The 13049-nt window shown below is 37.1% G+C and overlaps 1 protein-coding gene across 3 annotated transcripts in view; it reads left to right on the top strand.

Annotated features, from left to right (window-relative positions):
- Positions 1–290, top strand: part of CD163L1 (CD163 molecule like 1) — an 88783-nt gene extending 88493 nt beyond the window's left edge. For all 3 annotated transcript variants that reach the window (XM_023232477.1, XM_023232478.2, XM_023232479.1), the window contains one exon: positions 120–290. The gene's annotated coding sequence lies outside the window, so the exon portion shown is untranslated. The remainder of the gene's footprint in view (positions 1–119) is intronic.
- The last annotated feature ends 12759 nt before the right edge of the window (positions 291–13049 follow it).

Below are 13049 nucleotides of genomic sequence, written 5' to 3'. Positions count from 1 at the left end.
GTGTGGGGTGTGTGTGTTTGTGTGTGCATGCACACACGTGTCTTAACTTTAACCTCATGTAGGCTAGCATTCTTATTTAGAAGAATAGTAACTTGTTGCCTCTTGTTTTATAATTTCAGATCAACCTCTAAATGTCTTTGAAGGAGATAGCAACTTTTAAATGAATAAAGATGAAGTCAAGTTGCCCTATGGAAAACTGGTCCAAATAACATTTCTTGAACAGTAGGAGAACAACTAAATTGATAAAGACTGGTGATAATAAAAGTTGAATTATGTGTATCACTGTTAAATGGACTGAATGTTTGTGTTTTCCTTTACCCCCAACAAAAAAAAATCCGTATGTTGAAATCCTAACTGCCAATGTATTGGTATTAGGAAGTGGAGCTTTGGGGAGGTGATCATGTCATAAGGGTGAAGCCCTCATGAATGGGATTAGTGCCCTTAATAATGGAACCTCAGAGGCTCTGTCACTGTCCTTCCCTTCTGTGAGTGTACAATGGGAAGTCAGCAGTCTACAACTTGGTAGGGAGCCCTCATCAGATCTGAATCATGCTGGTACCCTGATCTCAGGCTTATAACTTCCCAAACTGTGAGGGAAAAAAATTCTGTTGTTTATATGCCACCCAGTTTATAGTATGCTCTTATAGCAGCCCAAACTGAGACAATCACTAACTAAAAAACCACCCCATACCATATCCTAGTCATACTCCTGCTGAACAGTGAAAAACATTATTTGAGGCTGATTTATGGCTGTTCTTATAGTTCAAATTAGTGTAATTCCATAGATATTTGAATGTAGGAATCATTTTCAAAATTTAATGTCAGAATGCTCATCTTTATTTTTATCCCTGATAGATTTATTAACGACAGCTTTGCTCAATTGCCCTTGCTTCTAACTTGGCTTCCTTAGATTTTGAACATATTGTTGTTTCTATAGGAATTATAACACATATATTAGAGTAACAAGTACCTACCATAATAGAAAAATAATTTTTAAAAAATCAGTAGGCTTCATGGAGCTGTTACAAGAGATGTAAAACAAACAAAAAAAAGAAGCCTAGGTTATTAGAAAAGACATTTAAAAATCTTTAAGACCCTAAATAAGCTTTATTCATTTAGGATCTCTGCCCTCAAAGAGTTGGAAATCCTAAAAATCAGGAGACTTTTGTTCACAAATCTGATAAGAAAGGATAGTTATTCCAATGCCAAGAAAAGCTTGTTTGAAGGCTTCAAGAGATTAGCAAGATTTTAGATTGTACTTCAAATACTGGGGCCTCTCTGTGCAATATGTTTGCAGTATATATTATGAGGAAATGTAGTAGACAGTTTAAAGACTTCAATTTAATCCTAGACAATTAATATATATTTCATTAATATTGTTGTACTGCACTAAAATTATTATAGATTCCTACACTAAAATAAAGAGCTATCCCTATTTCTATGTTTGGAAAGTTTAAGTTTTTATTATAACATAAATACATGTTTAAAAAATATTGAAAGAATAATAAATATGAAAAAGTCTATCATTCTGAATTAAGCACTGTTAACATTTTAGAATGTTTCTGTCACTCTTTTGTCTGTCCGCTCTCATGTATAAATGAATGAAATTATTCACCTACATAAAATAAAGATTATTCATTCTTATTACATTATTTTTTGAACTTCCATTAAATGGAACATTAATCATATTGTTGTTTTCTTGCACATGATGAATCATTTTTCTCTTACTGTTTCCAAGATTTTCTCCTTGTCCCTGTCTTTCAACAGTTTGATGATATCTAGATAAGGATTTCTTTGTGTTTCTTCCTTAAGTTTCACTGGATTATTTGGATTTTCAAATTAATATACAAATCTGAGACATTTTCAACTGTTATTTTTTTTTCAAATATTTTTCTACCTCTTTCTCTCTCTCTTCTTCTATGACTCCCTTTACATGTGTGCTGATATACAAGCTCTGTTAATTTTTCTGCAGTATTTTTTTCCATGTTCTAAAGATTGATCATTTCTATTAAACTACAAATTTACTGCACTTCTTTCTCTTCTGGAATTTTATATTTACTATTTAGCCTTTTTATAAACTTATTTCATTTATTTCATGTTCCAACTCAAGAATTCCTACTGATTTTTTTTTACAGGTTTTATTTCTTATTTGTTGAGACATTGTCATTATATTTTTCTTTAATTCTTTAAATATGATTTTCTTTAGTTTTTCAAACTTATTTATACAGCTGCTTTGAAGTCTTTCTCTACTTAGTCCAGCACCTGGGCCTCCTCAGACGTAGTTTTCATTGATTGCTTTTGTTTTTCTTGGTATGTATAGATCACTTCCCTGTTTCTTTCATATCTCTTTTTTGTTTGTTTAGATATGTACATTTTAGATAATATACTGCAGTAATTGGCAGTTGTTGTTGCTGTTTGTTTTTTGATCTACTTGTCTGTTAACTTGCCTGGACTTCATCTATGGACTCTAAGTTGTCCATACTATGCAGCCTCTGATCTCTCTGCCGAGTTTTTTATTCTTGTTTTTATTTTCAAACCTGGATTTCAAATAGGTCATCCCTCTATCTGTCTAGCTTAGTGTTCAGCCAATAATTGGTTAAATATTGCACCCAAACACACTGAACCAGTAAAGCTTCATCCTCTGCCAATAGATCTCTGTATGTTAGGAAACATATTCTAAGTTCAGGTACTTTTGAAGTCTGCCCTTGCTTCAAATTTCTCTATAGAGTCTCTTTTGTCTCTTCTTCTGCATGTATGTAGTCTTCAGTCAGTCAGGAATGTGTGGAATCCTATCTGGCTCATCTATTGCCGTCTCCCTGTTTACCAGATCTCCCTCTTAAATATCCTCCTAGTCCACTGGTTGTTTCTATTTTTAGAGATGTGGGGAGAAGAGAGCAACCCCAGCAATAAAGCCAAAGATTTCCACTGTTCTTACTCTTAAGTTGAGTCATTTTTCATGAATGAATAGTTCTCAAACTATTTTTTGCCTTTGGTCAGTTTCCAGAGTTCTAAAATGGTCAGTTTTGACTGTTTTGTTTACTTTTATAATTCCTTTTGGGAGATAGGATTTGTCAATCTGTTCATTCTATCATCTCTCACTTACCAGAGTTAACATTAATATACTATCAATTGTTAATATGATGATTGCCAAAAGTTATTTTTAAATCTATTCATGATTTTACTTTATTGTTGAAATTCTACTGTCAGTAAGAGCTTTTTCTTCTTCCCTATTTACTTTATTTCCTTTATTTATTCAATATAAATTCACAAGTTCTTATTTCATTGAATGATTATATCCTATTGCTAACATTATTTATATTGATGCATAAGCCATCTCACATTTGGCCAGCAGGAGCCCGTCATATTGGTTCCTATGTCCTTTAGACCCATTTACATCATTCTTTGACTTCCTTAACTTATGAGACAATTACAGTTTTCAGGCTTATCTTGTACTTTCTCTTCCCCAGCCCTAGAATCAGGCACCTTTCCAAGGAGCCCTGGTTTATTTTAGAGAGAAATAAAATTTAGAAAGCAATATCTGAGTTCTAAGTGATCTAATTGTTCCTGAAGTGTCATTTGTAGTCTGATATATATTCAGTTGGTCCCTCCAAAATTCGTATGTTGAATCCCTAACCTCTGCTGTGACTATATTTGGAGACAGGGCCTTAAGCAGGTCATGCAGGTTAAATGGGATCATAGGGTGTGAGTCCCATCTGACAGGGCTGCTGCCTAATAAGAAGAGGAAGAGACATCAGAGTGCTCTGTCTTCACCATGTGAGACCACAGTGAGAAGATGGCTGTCTGCAAGCCAGAAAGAAAGCCCTTACCAGAAACCAAATCAGCTGGCACGTTGATCTTGAATTTTCCAACCTCTAGAACTGTGAGAAATAAATTCCTGTGGTTTAAGCTACCAGTCTATGGTATCTTGTTATGGATGCTCAAGCTGACTAAGGCATGCATACTCATCTCAGCAGAAAGATGGAAACATAGATATACATACACATGCATGCACACACACATATTATACACATATACATATTTATATGTATTATCTATCTATATATCTATATGTATTGATGTATATCTATCCATCCATATATCTATACATTTATCTATAATATTCTGAATTCATTAGATCAAAGAAGACTTTATAAAGAGACATGACAATTAAGTTCAATGCATGATCCTTGACTGAATCCTGGATGAGAAGAAAAAGTCATTACAAATAATATTATTGAAACAATTGGCAATATTCAAATATGAACTTTGCATAATATAATAATATATTTTTGTTTGATAATTGTACTTGGTTTCATAAAATGATCTTTTTGTTCTTATACATATTGATGAATTTACATTTCAGGTAAAGGGTGTGATATCTGCAGCTTAGGAGAAAGGGGTAAAGGGAATGAAGTAAATGCCAAATGGATAAAGAGGAAAAGTAGCTCTTTTGATATTTTGGCAATTTCTGGTACCTTTGAAATTATATCAAATTAAAATGAATAAACATCATTTCTAACATCTGTGTAATTAGCAAAACATCTAGAGCTGATTGAAAATAAAAACAGCTGAAAAGCTTATAATAGTAACTTTGCAACATCTGATTGTTATCTTCCAGGAAGTAGTTTTCACATCTAAGTATGTGTTATTAATAGAGTAACTCTACTATGATATAAATTTAAATTGACATTTATAAGTTGAGGAAAGAGGACAGAAAGAGACAGGAACAGAAAAGCAGAGACACGAAGATGTGGTAAATGGATGGATAGATGAATATCACAAGTAAATTAAAGGAAATAACCAACCACATAACTGTAAGAAATGACAACCCCAGAATTCCTTAGCTATTTGCACATTGCATTTGGGACTAGGAATGAAAAGTCACACACTAAAGACACTCTCTAAAGTTACATTGTTTCCTGGGATTCACAGAGCTCCAGTTCATGAAAAGTAGCTTTAGATATGAGGGGTGATTTAAGATTCACATCTTAGATCTAGGAAGTCTCTGTGACTCCAACTTGGCACCTGGAACTGCTAATACTCTCTGACTACAACCCAGCTTCTGGAACTGCTTCTGTAACAAAGGAGCATATTTTAGCAAATGAAGATAGCTAAATTTAGGACTATACATTTATTTGCTCAAGAAATGAGTCTGCACACCTCTCTAGTGACTTTCTCCATAGCTCCTCATATTTCTGCATAAACTCTGCTTCTGGGAGCTCAGAGAAGAGAAGGGAAATATTTAGTTTATTCCCGGGTACTGCATTTTTTACATCAGGAGAGAATGTTAGCAATAAAGACAAAGGGAAGAGGGAGTATGTCAGTTTCATGTATAAGATATTTTGAAGAGTATAAATATACTATTACTCCTCAATGAGCTCAATGAGATACTTTCTATGAGAAAGTCTAGGACATCCTAACTACTTTGGAAACATCCTGTGTTCCCCCAGCCTAGTGTATTGTTCCCATTACTCCAGAAAAACATTTCTGAAAAATAATTTAGTCAACATTTGTAGAGTAATCAAAATGCCCAAAGCATAGTACAGGTGGCTGAGGATACACTTACAAATAAACATATCTGCCCATTCCACATGAGTCAGATTATTTGGTGTTGCCACAACACCTGTAGGGTATGACCCTTATACATCTTTTCATTCTCCCACCTTTCCCTGTGGTTTGTTATTCCAGTCACTTTTGTTACTTGCAATTCCTGAAAGAAATAATTTTTTGCTTAATCATAGATCCTTACTAGAATAATTTAACTTCATCTTTCAAAAACAATCTTTTTATTGAGAAATTACTAACTACTATGCATTAAGTCATCCAAATCTCCCAGCAAGCATCCAAGAAGATTTCCATTAGTTATTTATACTTCCTAGTTGAGGAAAGTATAACTCAATTTGAGAATTTGAAATACGAGTAATTTCAAAAGAGTCAGTGTCAATCACATCTGAACTACTTCTGCAATATTTAACACAGAACCCAGGATATAACTTAGAAATCAATATATAATTAAGGGTTTAGCAAATGTTATTTGATTAAAGATAAGAAAGTAATTTCTCATGTGCTCTAACTTCCATTTCTGGATTTCCACAAGCTTATCAGTCTCTAAACATACTTCCATGGAGACATTCATACTTGAATTCTCCACGATTTCTCGACTCAGAATCAAGTCCAGCTCAGTTTAGCTAACCAGTGTGGTTTGGACAGAAATCCAGATTCAGCGTCTACCTCATTGTCATTTTTCCCCTTAAGTCTCAGAAGAGGGAGCTCACAACCTTGACCCTGACCTCCCAAAGTGTTGAGATTATAGGGGCAAGCCATCGCACTTGGCCATACCATTTTTCAACTCTTTTGTAAATCTAAAAGTATTCCAAAGTACTCATTTTTTAAAAAGCATTTATTTTGAAAACAAAAAAAATAACAAGGACTTATTATTGCTTTGTGAGGGCCTTCCAGCTTTCCTCTAACCTAAGTAATGAATATGTATTAACTATGTACTATATGTAAAGCCTTGTTTTAAATGCTTAATGTATTTTACTTCACATGAAAGTCCAATAACTCTGTGAAGTAAGTACTATTAAAATTCTCATTTTTTCAGTTCATAAAATAAAAACTGAGGCTCAGAAAGGTAACTTGCTGAAGGTAACAAAGCTTATAAATGAAGAGCCTGGATTCAAACCCAGGTAGTTTGACTCAATAGCAATATACTAAATGGCATGCTATGTTCTAACCATAGGATTATCCATTAATGGATGGGCTGGAATAGACGCATGGACTAAGAAATCTACTGTCACCCATTCTCTTCTTCCTTATTAATAGGGTCATAAGTGGTAAACCATATTCCATTCTCTTCTTACAAGCAATAAAATTTTCAGCTAGATCTGTGCATTAGCTGTGTTTCTTCAACATTCATTACAACTCGTTATGGTCATGTGACTGGGTCTCACCAATGAAGAGTTGTGATGTGGCCACTTCCCTGCACAGTCCGTGCCCTTTCCCCTTGCACAGAGTGGTGGCAGATGATTGACACGCCCTAATGAATGGCAGAGCCTCCTTATGTGGAACTCTGCTCAATATTTTTATTAATTTTAGTATAGCCTATTTACATCTTATATTATAGACAAATATAAGAAAAAACACATTTCTTTTTATTTATTTATTTATGTTTTTATTATACTTTAAGTTCTAGGGTACATGTGCATAACGTGCAGGTTTGTTACATATGTATACTTGTGCCATGTTGGTGTGCTGCACCCATCAACTCGTCAGCACCCATCAATTCATCATTTATATCATGTATAACTCCCCAATGCAATCCCTCCCCCCTCCCCCCTCCCCATGATAGGCCCCGATGGGTGATGTTCCCCTTCCCGAGTCCAAGTGATCTCATTCTTCAGTTCCCACCTATGAGTGAGAACATGTGGTGTTTGGTTTTCTCTTCTTGTGATAGTTTGCTAAGAATGATGGTTTCCAGCTGCATCCATGTCCCTACAAAGGATGCAAACTCATCCTTTTTTATGGCTGCATAGCATTCCATGGTGTATATGTGCCACATTTTCTTAATCCAGTCTGTCACAGATGGACATTTGGGTTGATTCCAAGTCTTTGCTATTGTGAATAGTGCCGCAATAAACATACGTGTGCATGTGTCTTTGTAGTAGAATAATTTATAATCCTTTGGGTATATACCCAGTAGTGGGATGGCTGGGTCATATGGTACATCTAGTTCTAGATCCTTGAGGAATCGCCATACTGTTTTCCATAATGGTTGAACTAGTTTACAATCCCACCAACAGTGTAAAAGTGTTCCTATTTCTCCACATCCTCTCCAACACCTGTTGTTTCCTGATTTTTTTTTAATGATTGCCGTTCTAACTGGTGTGAGATAGTATCTCATTGTGGTTTTGATTTGCATTTCTCTGATGGCGAGTGATGATGAGCATTTTTTCATGTGTCTGTTGGCTGTATGAATGTCTTCTTTTGAGAAATGTCTGTTCATATCCTTTCCCCACTTTTTGATGGGGTTGTTTGTTTTTTTCTTGTATATTTGTTTGAGTTCTTTGTAGATTCTGGATATTAGCCCTTTGTCAGATGAGTGGATTGCAAAAATTTTCTCCCATTCTGTAGGTTGCCTGTTCACTCTGATGGTAGTTTCTTTTGCTGTGCAGAAGCTCTTTAGTTTAATGAGATCCCATTTGTCAGTTTTGGCTTTTGCTGCCATTGCTTTTGGTGTTTTAGACATGAAGTACTTGCCCATGCCTATGTCCTGAATGGTACTACCTAGATTTTCTTCTAGGGTTTTTATGGTATTAGGTCTAACATTTAAGTCTCTAATCCATCTTGAATTAATCTTCGTATAAGGAGTAAGGAAAGGATCCAGTTTCAGCTTTCTACTTATGGCTAGCCAATTTTCCCAGCACCATTTATTAAATAGGGAATCCTTTCCCCATTTCTTGTTTCTCTCAGGTTTGTCAAAGATCAGATGGCTGTAGATGTGTGGTATTATTTCTGAGGACTCTGTTCTGTTCCGTTGGTCTATATCTCTGGAAAAAACACATTTCTAATAGTCATGAGTTGAAGGGGATACTTTAAAAACTACAAATATTTGCCTTTTCTTTAACAATGATGTTTGAAAATGTGTTAATTTAATGATACAAAGTAGTAAATATTTAAAGAAGAAAAATGTGGGTTTGTGGACATTTGAATGACATGTGAAGCTTATGTGGAAACACAATAATAGTTCAATGCAACCAGTGTTTAATTTTATATTTGTTATTATTTTATCAAGGAAATGGCAATTGAGAAGTTTCTGGTTGTTTTATCCCATGGCATCCTTAGCATAAGAGACTATTCCTTTTTACCTTCGAAATTAACCAAGATAAACTGGTTATACAGATATAAGGAAAGTAACCACCCATTGCAATGAAGAAAACTATTAGGCTAACTTTTTAGAAAACTATTAGGTTAACTTTTAACCCAGAGGTTGGGTTACAAAGAATATTTTTAAATAAATACATCAGGTATTCATTAGCCCAAGAGGATCTTTGAAGAGCAATGACTTCCTGGTAAGGAAATTAAAATGTTGGTGCCCATACACAAAGATATGTAAACTTAAGTAAACACAATTTTAGAGAAGTGAACTGAAAGCTATTGCAATTGTAGTGTGCTTTTTTTTTTGAGACGGAGTCTTGCTCTGTCGCCCAGGCTGGAGTGCAGTGGCCAGATCTCAGCTCACTGCAAGCTCCGCCTCCCGGGTTCACGCCATTCTCCTGCCTCAGCCTCCGGAGTAGCTGGGACTACAGGCGCCCGCCACCTCGCCCCGCTAGTTTTTTGTATTTTTTAGTAGAGACGGGGTTTCACCATGTTAGCCAGGATGGTCTTGATCTCCTGACCTCATGATTTTCGCCCGTCTCGGCCTCCCAAAGTGCTGGGATTACAGGCTTGAGCCACCGCGCCCGGCCTGTAGTGTGCTTTTAGAAAGACACAGAGAGAAAAAATTTCTACACTTGGAATTAATATCTTTAAAAATAGAATCTTGATATGTGGCCAATGTTAAGCTCTCCCAACCCAGCAAATTGAAAACTCACCATGAAGAGCAGCAGTCAAAGGAACTAGGGAAATCCTACAGTGTGATCAGTTTTTCTGCTGCAGGTAAACCAAGAGCATCCCTTTGCACTGAGTAGACTACTGAGCTGCATTACTGCTTATTAATTCCTCATCATTCTTGCCTCCCTTTATGTTCTCCCTGAATGACTAAGTTTGTGGGGCTAAGAACTTTATTTCCCACAATCCCTAGCAGGAAGAATCTGGGCTCGCTTCTACCAGAGAGACTTATTCATGGAAGACATGGTTTCCCAAGGGTCTTTGCACTTGTCCTGAAAACTGCTAGCCTTGGTATTACAGCACAGTGACCTTTAGCAGTGGTTTCCTGGGTGTTTTAAAACTTCCTGATGAGGGTTTTGCAAGCACAATTATTTCCTGTAGTAAACCACTTCCTGCTTAAAATACCTAGGTGACTTTTTGTTTGTTGTCTGATTTTAGAGCTCTTGGTCTCCTTGAATTTGTTTAACCCTGGAAAGAATTACATTTTGGGGAATGGAACAATAGAGCCTTAAGAGTTGCATTCTCTAATTCCAAATAGTGAAACATGAAGAATGAAACAACGTTGGCAAGAAATGTATTGGGCAGACATAGAAAAAAAGAGTAAAAGAAATTATACTCAGTAAGAAGTAATCCAAGACTTAAGAAACAAGCAGTAATAAGAAAGACACACACAAGCTAAAAGATAAAGAAAGCAGGAAAAAGGATTTTAAAATGTTTTAGAGAATCAGAGTAATAAAAAGAATCAATGCAAATTAATAGAAAATATAGAAAAGGGGAGAAATAAAAAATAAAATGGAATAAAAAAAAATGTAGCCCCCAGGAATTTTGGGGGCATCTACAAAAACAAGATATCTACAATCACACAAAGTAATACACACGCCAAGGAAACCCATGCAGACACAAGAGACTAACATCCCATGGCTATATAGAACATATTCTTAATATACATACAGTTTTACAAACATCAGAGTAAATTGGTCATGTGGTTTGGATATTTGTTCCACTGAAATCTTATGTAAAAATGTAGGCCCCAAAGTTGGAGATTGGGCCTAGTGGGAGGTATTTGGGTCGTGGGCACAGATCCTTCATGTCTTGGTGCTGTCCTTGTAATAGTGAATGCATTCTCCCAAATATATGGTTCTTTAAAAGTGTAGCATGTCCCTGCTCTCAGTTTTGCCCCTGCCCTTGCCATGTGATAAGCCACTCTACCTCCTTTGCCTTCCACCATGGTTGTAAGCTTCCTGAGGCCTCATCAGAAGGCATCCAAACAGATGCCAGCACCATGCTGCCTGTACAGTCTGCAGAACTGTGAGTCAATTAAACCTCTTTTCTTTATAAATTACCCAGCCTCTGTATTTTGTTGTAGCAACACAAGGACAGCCTAACACAGAAAATTGGTGCTGTGGAGTGGGGCATTGCTGTAAAGGTGCTTGAAATTATGGAAGCAACTTTAGAACTTGGTAATAGGCAGAGACTGGAAGAGTTTGGAGGACTCAGAAGAAGACAGGAAGATGTGGGAAAGTTTACCACTTCTTAAAGACTGGTTAAATGGTTGTGACCAAAATGCTGATAATGATATGAACAGAAAAGTCCAGGCTGGGGAAGTCTCAAATGAAATTGAGGAACTTAATGGAAACTGGAGTAAAGGTTATTCACATTATGCCTTAGCAAAGAGCTTGGCTGCTTTCTGTTCATGCCCTAGGGATCTATGGAAGTTTCAACTTAAGTGACCACTTGCGGCATCTAGTGGAAGAAATTTCTAAGCAGTGAAGCATTCGAGAGGTGGCCTGGCTGCTTCTACTAGCCTATATTCAGCTACAGGAGCAAAGAAATGACTTAATGTTGTAATTTATATTTAAAAGAGAAGCAAAGCATAAAAATTCAGATAATTTGTAGCCTAGCCATGTGGTAGAGCAAAAAAAAAAAAAAAAAAAAGGAAGCATTATCAGTAGAGAAATTCAAATGGACTGTGGAGCAACCACTTTCTAGAGATACTTGCATAACAAGAAAGGAGTCAAATGCTAATAGCCAAGACAATGAAAAAGAGGCCCTGAAGGCATTTCAGAGATCTAAGAAGCAGCCCCTCCCATCACAAGCCCAGAAGCCTAAGAGGAAAGAATGGTTTCAGGGGCCAGGCCCAGGGCCTACTGTCCTGTGCAGCCTGGGGACACTGCTCCTCACATGTGCTCCAGCTGCAGCCTCAGTTCAAAGAGACCCAGGTACAGTTGTAGCACCAGCTTCAGAGAGCACAAGCCATTTGTCTTCATGCCTTCCATGTGGTTTTAAGCATGTGAGTACACAGAATCCAAGAGTGAAGAAGGATTGGCAGCCTCAGCCTAGTTTTAGAGTATTTATGAGAAAGGCTGGGTGCCCAGGCAGAAACCTGCTGCAAGGGTGGAAACCTCACAGAGAACTCTAGGGCAATAGCAAGGGGAAATGTGGGATTGGAGGTCCCACACAGACTCCCCGTTGGGGCACTGCCAAGTGCAGCTGGGGGAAGGGGGTTATCACCTTCCAGACCCAAGAATGGTAGATCCAACAACAGTTTTCAATATCAGCATGAAAAAGCCAAAGGGGCAGAGCTGCCCAAGGCCTTAGAAGCCTACTCCTTGTACCAGTGTGCCTAGGATGTGGTACTTGAAGTTAAAGCAGTTTATTTTGAACATTTAAGGTTTAATGGCTGAGCCAGGTATGGTGGCTCATGGCTGTAATTCCAGCACTTTGGGAGGCTGAAGCAGGCAGACTGCATGTAGTTGAGAGAGGTGAACAAAGAGGAGGAGTTAGAGACCAGCCTGGGCAACATAGTGAAACCCCATCTGTACAAAAAAATGCAAAAATTAGCCAGGTAAGGTGACACATGTCTGTAGTCCCAGCTCCTAGGGAGGCTGAGGTAAGAGGATCACTTGACTCCAGGAGGTCAAGGCTGCAGTGAGCCATGATAACTCACTGCACTACAGCCCAAGTGACAGAACAAGACCCTGTCTCAAAAAAAAAAAAAATTAAAATTAAAATTAAAAAAGGTTTAATGATTGCCCTCCTGGGGTTTCAGACTTTCTAGGGGCCTGTTGCTCCTTTCTTTTGGCCCATTTCTCCCTTTTGGAATGGGAATGTTTACCCAGTGTGTACTCCATTGCATCTTAAAAGTAAGTAAAGTGGGTTTGATTTCATAGGTTCATAGGTAGAAGTAACTCATCTTCAGATGAGACTTTGAACTTGGACTTGGGACTTTTGAGTTAATACTGGAATGAGTTAAGACTCTAGAGGGCTATTGGGAGGGCATGAGCAAATTTGGCAATGTGAGGACATAAGATTTGGGGGGCAAGAGGTGAAATGATATGGTTTGGATATTTGGCCCACCCAAGTAGCATGTTGGAATGTAATCCCCAATATTGAAGGTGGGGCCTGGTGGGAGGTGTTTGTGTCATGGCAGTGTATCCCTCATG

Source organism: Piliocolobus tephrosceles, chromosome 10, assembly GCF_002776525.5.
Source record: "Piliocolobus tephrosceles isolate RC106 chromosome 10, ASM277652v3, whole genome shotgun sequence".
Classification (NCBI taxonomy): Eukaryota; Metazoa; Chordata; class Mammalia; order Primates; family Cercopithecidae; genus Piliocolobus; species Piliocolobus tephrosceles.
Note: the sequence above shows the minus strand (reverse complement) of the source record. Positions and strands in the feature narration are given on the sequence as shown.